Consider the following 12,591-nt stretch of genomic DNA (forward strand, 5'->3'; position numbering starts at 1 on the left):
GCCATTGGACTCCTAGTACAACATCAGCACCTCCCATTGGAATGGAAAGCATTGGGCTAGTCAATACATATTCTCCCATGGATAGCTTGATATTATGGCACTTTCCAGAGCAATTTATTGTTCCTCCATTTGCAATCATCACTTGACACTCTGGTGCTGGATATAGGAAGCAATTCAATTCTTTTGCTACCCTACAATGAATAAAATTGTGGGTGCTTCCTGAATCAATCAACACTATTACCTTTTTCTTCTTGATTTGTCCTTCTATCTTGATGGTTTGAGGAGTGGTAATTCCCGCCAATGCATTACAAGATATGGTCGGATTTATTTGTTCTTCATCTAGGCTTTGTTCCTGGAGTATATCTTCTTCTTTTGACCTTTCTTGCTCCTTTTCTTCTTCCTCTTCACAATCTATGTAGAATAATTTCTTCTCAGCACACTTATGACCTTTAGTGTATTTGCTATCACAACTGTAACAAAGCCCTTTTGCTCTTTTTTCTTCCAATTGTTGTGGTGTCAACCTTATAGGTTGTGGAAGACTAGGGGCAACAACACTTCCGTCTTTATAGTTGTGAGTGGTATGCTTCCTGGTTGCCATAATTTTGCTTTCCATTTTTCTTGCTAACCTGAATGCCTTCTCTAATGAATCAGGTTCCCAAAGGCGAACATCATGTTGGATATTATCCTTTAAAGACCCTATGAACACATCAATCCTATGCTCCTCTGGAATATCTTTTACCCTTATGTTCAATTTTTGGAACTCCTCAATGTGCTCCATTACTGAACCCTTTTGTTTGAGACTTATCAATTGGCTAAAAAAAGTGTTGCTTTTTGTATCTTCATAATGTGCTATCAATTCTTCCGTAAAAATTGCCCAAGTGATAAATTGTTTACGAGAGCAAAGCCATTGATACCATACAAACTGATTTGGTTCCAAATATACAGTTGCCATACGTACCTTTTGTGTGTTTTGCACATTATTGAGATCGAAGAACTGCTCCATCTATAATATCCATGTGGCGGGATCCTTGCCATCAAACTTCCTCATATCGATTTTTGGAATATGGTGGGTCTTCGATCCAACATTAGAGTCTATGGAATCATGATTAACATTTCTTTTGTTCTCATCATGAGTTTCCTTTACTACCCTTTCACCATTAGTGACCCTTTCTTGTAGCAACTTCTTCAATTTTTCCATGTCTGTCTTCAAATCGACCTTCAAATCTGCCATGTCTCTCTTCAAATCTGTTTTCAAATCATCCATCTTAGCTTCCATGCCCTTTATCTTAGATTCCACGCCATTTATCTTAGCTTCTGTTAGCTTTTGTGAGCGTGACATTTGTTGCACTTGTTCTTGTAATTTTGATATATCATGTAGCATTTCTTCCTCTTCTTCATGAGTCATGCTAGAGCTTTCAGGTTCCTTACTAGGTGTTTGCATTTTCTTTCCTCGGGGCATCAGTTACCGATAATAATGCTTTACTATGCCCTTTGAATTCCGTTAAACCAAGCTTACACAAAAATTTAAAAAAAAACTACACACCTTTTTTTCACTTTATAGAAGCCTGATATTGAATCTGATGTATCTCTGTAATTTCGGATCATCCAGTTTTGAAATTGCGACCTGTAGTAGCCTTTTGCGTCCTCTTTCCAATGCCACAAGTCTGACCCAAATTGGATTCTCCAAGGAAGAGTTATGTGAAATCTCCCACAGTGACTTGCTTTTAGACTAGTTCAGTAGAGCAAACTTGTACGACGTGCCACGAGTCACTGTTTCAACCTTTGGATCTGAAACACGCATACAAGAAACTACAGTCCGTCCTCTTTCTGTACCTTCTTACAAAATTTCAATCCAATCCCCAGAGAGAAAGTTATGACGATTTTCCCCAGGTCACCTGTTTTGAATGTAATTCAGGAGTCTGCAAAAAGACCAACTTCCTCAGATCATATCTCCGTAAATATCGCGCTAAAAGCTCTGAAATTCGGACCCAAGGTTCAGCGCGATTTCTTCTCAAATGGGTTTTTTTTTGTGACTTCTGAAACATCACAAAAAAAAAGTTATAGCGAAAATGCCACGATGACCTGTTTGGAGCAGCAAAACCCTAGAATCCAAAGCTCTGATACCAAATGTTATGAAACCAGCTCAAGAAAAGATAGAAAAGATAGATCAACGCCTTAGAATTCAGCCTCTTCGAGGGGGAAACCTCCTTTACATTACATAAATGAACAATTCTTGGATGATACAAATGACAAAACCTCCTTTCTATATATAGGAGTCTAAGGAGTCACAATATAATCCAGCCGACCTAACAATAATAATATAAAGCCACAAAAATAACAATAGAGGGATTCTATGGGGCACAAAAATAACAACATGGGGGTAATAGGGGCACAACAATATAAATAAGGGGTATAACTACAATAGTAATGGGGTAATCACTAGTATTATAGGGACCCAACACTGTAGCTCGATTCAAGTCTCGATAATCTATGCATAATCTTAAGAATCCATCTTTCTTCTTAACAAAAATTACAGGAGCACCCCAAGGTGATATATTGGGTCGAATATGTCCTATATCCAGTAGTTCCTTCAATTGAATTTGCAATTCTTGAAGTTCTAGAGCCGTCATTCTATAAGGTGTTTTAGAGATTGGTTGAGTACCAAGTTTCAATTCAATAGTGAGGTCTAGCTCTCTTACAGGGGGTAATCCTAGTAGTTCCTTTGGAAATACATCTGGAAATTCGGCTAACACCGGATATTGTTCTAAGGATGGTCCTTTTTCTTTACTTACTTCTTGAATTACATATGCCTGACAACCTTTTCTTAAGCAACGCTTCATTTTCATTGCTGATATGTAGCGTAAAGATACTTTTCTCTTGATTCCTTGAATTTGAATCGCTTCTCCTTCATCATTTATACCTAGAATTCTTTTCCCATAACAGTCTACCCAAGCTTGATGAGCTTCTAACCAGTCCATACCTATGACAAGATCATAAGTTCCTAAGGCCGTGACATAAACTTTCAATTTAGTCGTACAGACCCCTAGGTCAATTTTACATTGATCCACACTTAAGTCTACGGATTGGAGTTCTCCTAAGGCCATTTCTACCTGTCTGAAATCATTTTGTCTGCGAGCTGCCAACCGACATTTGTTTAATGCATATGACGAAATGAAACTATCTGTGGCACCAGTATCAAATAAGATTTTGAGTTTTATACCATTAATAATACCTGAAGATTCTACTACGGTGGATTGATGTGCTGCTTGGTCGTCGTTGACTATGGCATGAATTCTATGATTACCTTGATTATTTGACATTGGTTCCTTTCCAGTCCTATGCAATACACTTGATGAAGCTTCTGGACAATCACGTTGAAAATGCGGTCCTCCACATCCCCAACAGTTAACCTGCGTTGGTCCTCTTGAATCAGGACGTGAATTTCTAGATGAAGAGCTTCGTCCTCTCATGCTGTTTCCTCTCGAATTTCTTCCTCTATTAGTAGTTCCACGAGATGTCCATGGACTGGTGTTGGATGATTCAACGGCTATAGTATTAATTGCCATGGGAGCTCTTGTTCCTACATTTCTTGGGGTAAATCTATTACCATAAGGTGGCCTTGAGCTGCCTCCTCTGAATGAATTTCGGGGAGCCTTTCCAGAAAACCCTGATTGTACAGGTTCTGCTGGCCCGACATCCTTTTGGATTCCTAGATGTTCTTCTGCGTAACGGCCACATTCTACCACCTCAGCTACTGATGATGGTTTCCACATGTTCACCAAGGCCCTGATGCGAGGATTTAATCCAAATATGAAGCGTTCAGCCTGACGTTCATCAGAATCTAAGTAGTGAATGTATTTCACAAGTTCCATAAACCTTATCTCGTATTCCTCGACTGTTTTATTACCTTGAACTAATGTATGAAAGGCTCTGGCTTGTTGTTGTTGAAAATATGGAGGTAAATACTTTGCGCGGAATTTTTCCTCGAACAATTCCCAAGGAACATTATCCGTTGAGAGGTGTAGTTGTTTTTCCAGATTTCCCCACCAAATCAAGGCACTTTCTTTTAATTGAAATACAACAATTTTTGTTTTTGCAAAAGAAGAATATTCTCTTAATTTAAAGCATCTGTTCGTTCCTTCTAACCATGCCTCAGCACGTTCTCCAGCTCGACCTCCTGAAAATTCTGGGAGTTTAATTTTCTGAAGCTCCCTAGAAATATCTTCCTTTGATCTTTTATATCCAAAATTCTTTGGTTCCGCTGAATTGGTTGTTAAGGGTTGCAGTTCTTCTTTGGTCTTAGCCATGGTTGACCCTTTTAATGTTTCCAATAAAGCTTCCAATGAGTTCATTATTACGGTCAACTCTGGTGCTGGAGCAGTTGGTGTTGATGGTGGTGGTGGTGGTGGTGATGGTGATGACGATGGTGGTGGCATTAATGATGGTGATGCTGCCCGGTCACGTCGTCGTCGTTCATATGTCCTTACCATCGTAATGATTCCTGTGTATATAAAGGAAATTTGTAAAAATTTAAAGTATTTATTCAGATTTAACATATATTTTGCAATTTCACATTTCTAAACGGGTATAGTTTTGCTATTTTTATCTGCTAGGCAGATCTTACTGGTACCGAGGTCAAGGAGGGTGGTCTCGCGACCTCCTTGTCCTAATGCAAGGTATTCTATCCTAATGCGTAACAATACTTATTTTAATGCAAAAAAAAATTATTTTATTATTATTATTATTTTATTTTTTTTAGTTTTAATATGGAAAGAAATATGGTATAATAAATCAAGGGTTATCTATAGTAGCAACTATATTGATATATAAAGCTAATCATAAAATACCTCTGAACCACCCTTATCTTTCATTTAGTTTCATTTAGAAAAGTGTATCCTTTAAATTCTGGAATTACTTTTATTAAAGGTTTTTTTTTTTTTTTTTTTTTAATATTTGTATCGTTACTATATAACATAATCCGTAAAGCTCCTTGTGGGCTCCTCCCTTCGGCTTCGTGATTTTGTATTAAACGTTGCCTTGGTTTGTGACCTTCGATAACATATATGGCTGGCGTTGAATGGAAACTTCAACATATAACATGTATCAACAATTTTTTTTTTAATCACATAATACATTAACCATTTTATATGCGGTGCTTCATAGCACCCAAATACATTTTTTTTTCTTTTTTTTTTTTCTTTACCTGGCCACTACTCGAACTCACACGTATCCGTGGGTATTCACATGAACTGCCACGACAGTGATGAGGACCAGCTTGCAGCTGTTCCAACTCGAACTCGCGACATAACCTGCGGCGTTTTCATAGGTTACCACAAGTCCGATGGCCACCGTGGAGTATTGCTAAGACATAGCACTGGTGGATATGAAGTCGTGGGTTCAAACCACAATCCGTTTGCAAACCACTTTTATCACATAGAAGTTACGCACATCAGATTGCTAACCCTTCACATATCAATACGGATTTTTATCCTTATGATACTTGCCCACGGAGTATGCATGACACGTGGATAAACTACAATTCTCAACCTGATTAACTGAGCGGGTGTCCAGTATAGATCCTTTGAATTTATGCGCAGAGATAAGAGGTCAATTTTCTACTGCAAAATGCGCAGAGATGAGAGGTCGATTTTCTACTGCAAAAAGGGCGGTATATCTGGCTGTGGCTTTAGAGGTATGGAGTCCATTTCATCATGGGATCATGAAATCCACGGCGTTTGCACCTAAAGCACGAGTTTCTACCCCCTGCTGCTACACCTATGGCCACGTCCACCTAATAACCGCTCCCAGGAAGCGGTGGAGCTTAGGCTCCCTCACTTGGAACCAATTTGCGACGCTCCGGTTCGGGTGGTCATCTGTTACCAGGACGGGCCACTTCAATGTCAAGGCTGTTGGACATAACAAATTGGAACACATTCCAAGGGGTAGCAGCAGGTCAGAGGACTGGAACTTAAGTTTGGATGGTGGAACTGCTCTTGAAGAAGGCTATATAGGTAATATAAAATCAATTTAAACTAACATAATATGAAAATAATTTTTTTTTTGAATCAACCTTCTAAAATTTCTCTTCATACACATTACTTGGACTTTGATTTTCTTGTCTGTTCCCAGCTTGAGCATGCTTCTAGTTGGACAATTAAATATTGATACCGTATCTACCTAAGCATCATTCTTCTGCTTTTACAATAGGATGCAGGTTGTCTTTTGCAAGACGAAGCTATATGACATTACATATTACAGGAATGTGCTACCATTTAATGTTTTCTATATATCACTTTCAAACCTTTTCATTTTGCACATTGAGTATTTCATTTCATTTCAGTGAGTATAGAAAGCATTACATGAATTAAGTTCGTGGTACTCCTAGAGAAAGGAGAGATAGGCTTCTTATCTGGACAATATAAGGACAGAAGTTTGAATTCTGAAAAATATCATAATCTAATTTACAATACACAGCCCTTAATTTGACTATTATTGACAGTCTTATTCTTGCATGCCTACTTACTTGAACATATTACTGTGCTAGGGACTTGAGCTTTAAAACAGTATGCTTTATTTCCCGAAATAAAACAGTATGCATGTGCATCTGTCATCAATACTGTATATAATTATAATATATATATCTTTTCTCATTAGTAGGGCAGCGGCAGGGAGTATTGTTTAATGGGCCTTTAGGATTCCAAGGGTTTGAAAACCGGGCTCTGATACCAAATGTAAGGCTCTTAAATATTTAACCAGAAATGTAAAGTTTCAGATTGTAAGGGCCATTAAAGTAGATTCATGAACCTGTAACTAATTTCTTTTATTTACAGAATTAACTAGCAGAATTTAATGAAGGTACTTACCTGTGTACTTGCAGTTGCTGATGTCTTCTGCAACTCTCTGTGTACTTGCAGTTGCTGATGTCTTCTGCAGCTCTCTTACGGTTACCAAAATACTGAAACCACCCAGCCAAACTGAGCAGAACCTCACTGCTCAATCCAGTAAGCTTCTGAGTCGAAGTACACTATTCCCCCGTGCCCAGAACCTCAGAACAATCCGCGCTCTTCCTTCCTGTGGATAATTTCAGATTCTGCTCCTCTTCCTCCTTCAGTTCTCCCCTCCTTTTTTTTCTCTTCCTCTCATTCTTGGTTTATAAACTAATTCTTAGCGGTGGTCGTCCTTCCTCTAGCACCCACTGCTTCCTTTCCTCACGACACCCTTCCCATGTTGTGTCAAAATATATTGATTTTAATTAACTTTCCTTTTTCTAATTTTTATTTTAATATAAATATTAGACTTATATTAAATTACTTTATTATTAGTTTATTTTTATTATTTTATTACTTTGATTAATATAATTTATTTATTAAAATTTATTCAATATTATTTCTATAAATAGGTCGTTACACCCTGGATGGTTCTCCAAACCCTTCTGGTTCTGCTCTGCTTTGCTTTCTCCACCTCTATACGGTCAACTCCCTGGCTCTCTGCCTCTCGGGCTCTGTCAACCTCTCCGTTCCCTTGTGTTTTTAACTTTTCTACGTTCATCGTGTTTTATAACACGTTTTTGTTACAAAAACGCTTAAAGCGTGGAAGCTAATTTGTTTATATTAGAAACAGTTTGAACGAAAGGACCGGCGAGCACGAGTGGTCCCAACCGTCCGGCCTTTCTCCGGCGCTAATCCCGAAACATATGAATCGGATGGCTGTCATGCCTCGTCCGCCAACAGCCCCTTTGACCGTTGATCTGCCTTCAATCTGACGGTTCGCATCCGACCCAATCATCCAACTAGCTCGTGCTTTTTCCACTGTTGATCTACGATTCGTTAATCCAACGACTGACGGCCATTTCGGGCGGCCCACTTGGACGGGGAAAACCCACCCGAAATGAACGGTTTTATCTCTCCTGCGTCGTGCTACGTGTTGGCCAATGTATGGATTCGGGCGGAGCTCCTCCAAAACTACTTACTGCCTGAAGCCCGTCCAAAATACCATTTACAAATAAATATATTGAAAAACCTGAAGAAAAAGCTTTAAGTTGGAACTCAAATGATTTACACCCAAATCTATAACTCCTTTCGGGTCCGGCATATCGCATAGTCTTTGGGCCTACGATTAAGTCCTCTTGGATAATGCGATATCCACCGTTGGATCTGCGCACCCGATCCAACGGCTCACGTTTAATCGCTAGATCGCTGATCGCACTTCCCAATGGGCTGCCTCTGATATGTTCCACTGGCCACCTCCGATGCGATATTTCTGATTCAATCCCGACTATTGAATTGGCAAATCCGACGCCTCTGATTCAACAATACGTCATTTTCCGCTTCACTTGGGTTTCCGCCATTCCTTAGTGTTTTTGCTTCGATACTTTGTTTCCGATATTTGAAGACTTAGAGGTTTAAGTTCCATTTTGGATCACTTCATTAATTCTGATTACTTAGCGAGATTCTGTAAGTTTAGACTTAGGAAATATTTAAATAGAGGCTAATACATCTCCAGGTGGAATTTCCAAAAATTATTTCTGGGTTTTGGATATATATGTATTCTAGCCGCTCCACCAAATTTCATGGCTAGAACACACCCGATGCTACAAAAAATAATAGGTATATTGGTATTCTTACAAAGTTTGATATTTGAGGGGAAATCACTGCAAGACACCTGACACCCTTTAGCTAAAAGATTATGGCATTACAAGGAACTCCACCATAATACTAAATATGAGGCTGCAAGGTGGAGTTTCAAGCTCCAAAACCCTAATGGACGAGTCTCATTCAAGGATGCAATGAAAGGAAAGGTTGTCACTTATGTTGATTAGACCGAAAAAATATCAGGACCTTACATAGTTGAACAAGCGAAACAAGCACCATCCACGGAAGTAAAACATACACAAGTAAAATCGCTATTTGTTAATCTTCAATCTAAGGCATTAATATGCAAGTTCAATGATTTCTAGATGTTGTCTGAAGATTTACATTAGTGGGTGTTTACTTCCTGGACACCCAACTGTGACATCTATAGAAGTTTAATGGGTTTCTTCATAGTTTAATTTGATACATAAAAAGACTTGGAGAAAGTTATAAACGACGAGCCATGGTTTTGGGGTAGAGTCAGGCTTTTCATTAGCCCATGGTTTCATGATTTTGATGCTACACGCATGGTGGTTACAACAATGTCGGTTTGGGTGAGATTACCAAATCTCCCCCTTCCTTTCTGGCACCATCATATCTTCGAGGATATTGGAAATACTCTGGGAAATTTTAAAAGATGGACTTTGACACAACATAAAAAGGTATATTCACATTTTCCAAAATATGTGTAGAGATAGACCTCAACAAAGGTCTACCTAATCATATCCAACTAAAATATGAAAATTTTCAGTGGACTCAAATATTAGACTATGAGAACACGACATTTAGATGCAAATTTGTTTTCAAACAAAACATCTCCAGAACACATGCCCACATGTAAAAAAGACCCCAAAAAAAACGAGTCGGGCCCATAAGCCAAAGGCATGGAGGGTACCCAATCCCCGCATTTTTAAAGAAGAAGAAGAGACTATGGAGAATGCTGCAAATATGGATGCACAAGCACAAGGCATCCAAGCATCCGAAGGAGATGTGAACTAACCAGAAACCATAACCAATATCTAGAAGGGCATTGAATTGGTAGAGATCAAAGTAATAGAAAAGGGCATGGGGTGCAGAAAGACGAATCACTCAATGAAAAGGATACGGGGTGCATGAAGAGAACCCATGTATCTCAGAGTTTGAATTCAGATAAAGAAACTCCATTGCAAACAACTGAAAATCAATTGGCAATAGTAACAACTGACCCCAAACATGGGGTTTGGCAAAAAGTCTAGAAAAAGAAAGGAAAAAAAGGGAAGTTAAGTGATTATTATCACAATTAACCCCAACAAATTGATGTAATTTTTTGTAGTTTTATTTTTATTATTCATCAGTTGAACGATCGATACGCTCAAATGCTTAACAACATCTACAAAGTGTAATTTTGTAAAACATCCACAAAGTGTAATTTTGTAAAACATCCACAAAATGTAATTTTGTTCCTGTTTAAAGGTTGAATAAAATTACAATTTTTTCTTTAAAAAATAGAAAAGAAAGAAGATTTCATTCACAAAAATTGGAGAAGATTTAGCTTTTCTAGCAAATAGTTCAAGAGGTTTTTGAAGGGGGTAACAAGTTTATGGGAATCCACTAAACATAGGCCGGAAAATGAAGATAGGAAAGGCAGTAAACAGCGGCAACTTGGTATCAGTGGCTGAAGAGATATAGGGCAGGCTCACAAATCTGTATAACCCTACTAACCTCAGCAAAGACTGCCGATGCGAATTGATCAACTATGCTCAATTCACCCCTTGTGGTGAATTGAGAACACTCTCATCTGGGCATATTTTATGAATATCATTTACCCTACAGTGTAATAACAAGCTTTGCATCAGCTGGTCAAGCTGATGGGGACAATGCAGCCATAATTGGACTCATCAGCAAAAGACCTGCATCTTTCCTGGGGCCTTTCTAGAGCATCGTTAAACTACAGTCCTCCCTTGTAGGCGTGCATCAAGACAACAATGCAATTCCTTGTAATGGCACTGGTTTGCACGTTGGGTAAAACTAAATTGTTAATGGTGACGGTTCGTTCAGTGGGTAAAAATAAGTTGCTAAATGCAGGGTTGACATAGGTTTAATGGCATACCCGTATTCATGGAAGTAGAACTCGACTGAAACACCAAATAATAACTAATTAAACTAAAACACACACCCACAATACCTAGTTCTGCTGTCTCATCAAAGGGAATTTGACCCACATAGTATCTAACAGCTGATTAAACTAATACGTTGATCGATATATCTTAATTCTGCTCTACCATTTTCACATATTTAACAAATACAAAACATGCAGGACATACCTTAACACATCCGCAGAGCAGTTGAAGCTTGCCAACACAATAATTACACTTCGGTATTTCAAATTGCACACCGACAAAGAGTATATATATGTTGACGTGAAGGATAGGATATGTTTGGCACCTCACAAATTCCTAGCGGGTGCTGTGGGATTCGTTAGCACGACAATAAATATATATATTTTTAAATTTTCCTCACAAATTGAACGTGTCTAAAATCTATCTTTTTCGGGTGCTATCGAGTGACTTTGGATGTTTAATAGCGGAGGTTCGCGATGACAACAGTTAGAACTTGTAATTAAAGTCTGGCCAACTCTTTCGGTCCGAGAAATTGGGTTCATAAATGAATGTATGTCAAACTGCGAAAATCTCTCTAACAGTAGAGGTAGTGTGACCACTTCTATTATGGTCCTGGTTGGTGAATATTCGATTTAAAGGAACCTCTTAATTGTTATTAACTAGCCGCTTTTATTTTTTCATTGGGTTGTGTTGCTGGGTTATTTGTAGATAGAAAAAATCTTTTGTTTAAATAACCGGTTAAAGGTTCATATTAATTCTAGATTGGTTTAGCTCTGAAACACATCAATTCTCTTTTCACTTTATGAGGGGATTGAATAAAATTGTGTTTTTTATAATTAAAAGTAAAATAAGTTAAAAAGATATAGTATTCGTATCTAGCCAATTTTACAAATACATTTATCATTTGATATTTTTGGATTTTTATAATAATCTATTTTATTAGAGAAGTATGAAGTATTGATCTAAAATTTTGTAATATTTTTTTTAATATGGTTGGAAAAATAATTTTAATTTATTCTATTAATATTGATAAAAGTTTTGACGTTGAGATAATTTAATTAGTCACCCTTATATGAAGTAAACCATGAAATTCAAAATTTATATATATAATTTTTAGTATTTTACCGAGTGAGTTACTGTGATTGCAGGGCACAATGATTCATATATATATATATATCTATATATACACATGCATTATTCATGTGGATAGTCAAGATTTAGATTGTCTAATATTTTTTTAAATAGTGGGAAATCCTACCATAATTTAGTTATGAAACCAACAGTAAGGACAATCAACTTTGAGACTAACTCATCACCTTTATTTAAGGAAAACCAGACCATCTGGAATGACACCTTGGTGGTCCATAAGGGGCAGACTTTCACTCTTGCCATATGCCTTTGGATCTAGAGCCATTAACCATTTTACTTACTTTGGAGAAAGACAAACTCTTAGCCAAGCATAAACAATTTTATTTCCATTATCTAATATTATAGATAGGATAAATAAAATAATTCTATTTTATAATCTTTAAATTATTTTTTTAACAAATATTATTAACTAACCAATTTAGAGTTTTATGATCAAAAGCAAATATATTCATTGATGATTGAATTCAGATGGCCTCAACTTAATATTATATATATATATATATATATACATTGATGATTGAATTCAGATGGACTCAACTTAATATTATATATATATATATATATATATATATATGAGAGAGAATATGTGGGTTCATCAAATATAAAGCAAGGTTTTTTTATTAAGGTATTATATATTGAGAAAGTCATCTATACAAATCTAGTGGTGAGCTCGGGTTTATGCACATCTAGACTCATGTGATGCCATGGTGATT

At 37.3% G+C, this 12,591-nt stretch overlaps 1 protein-coding gene across 1 annotated transcript in view; it reads right to left on the minus strand.

Moving 5' to 3' along the window:
* Window positions 1-11,208, minus strand: part of LOC149232975 (2-alkenal reductase (NADP(+)-dependent)-like) — a 280,994-nt gene extending 269,786 nt beyond the window's left edge. Inside the window, exon 1 of the mRNA XM_089379619.1 lies at window positions 10,934-11,208. The gene's annotated coding sequence lies outside the window, so the exon portion shown is untranslated. The remainder of the gene's footprint in view (window positions 1-10,933) is intronic.
* Window positions 11,209-12,591: the final 1,383 nt, after the last annotated feature.

The sequence above is a fragment of the Pinus tabuliformis genome, chromosome J (genome assembly GCF_031772625.1).
Source record: "Pinus tabuliformis cultivar Carrire ecotype Pingquan chromosome J, CPIR1, whole genome shotgun sequence".
In the NCBI taxonomy this organism is placed as follows: Eukaryota; Viridiplantae; Streptophyta; class Pinopsida; order Pinales; family Pinaceae; genus Pinus; species Pinus tabuliformis.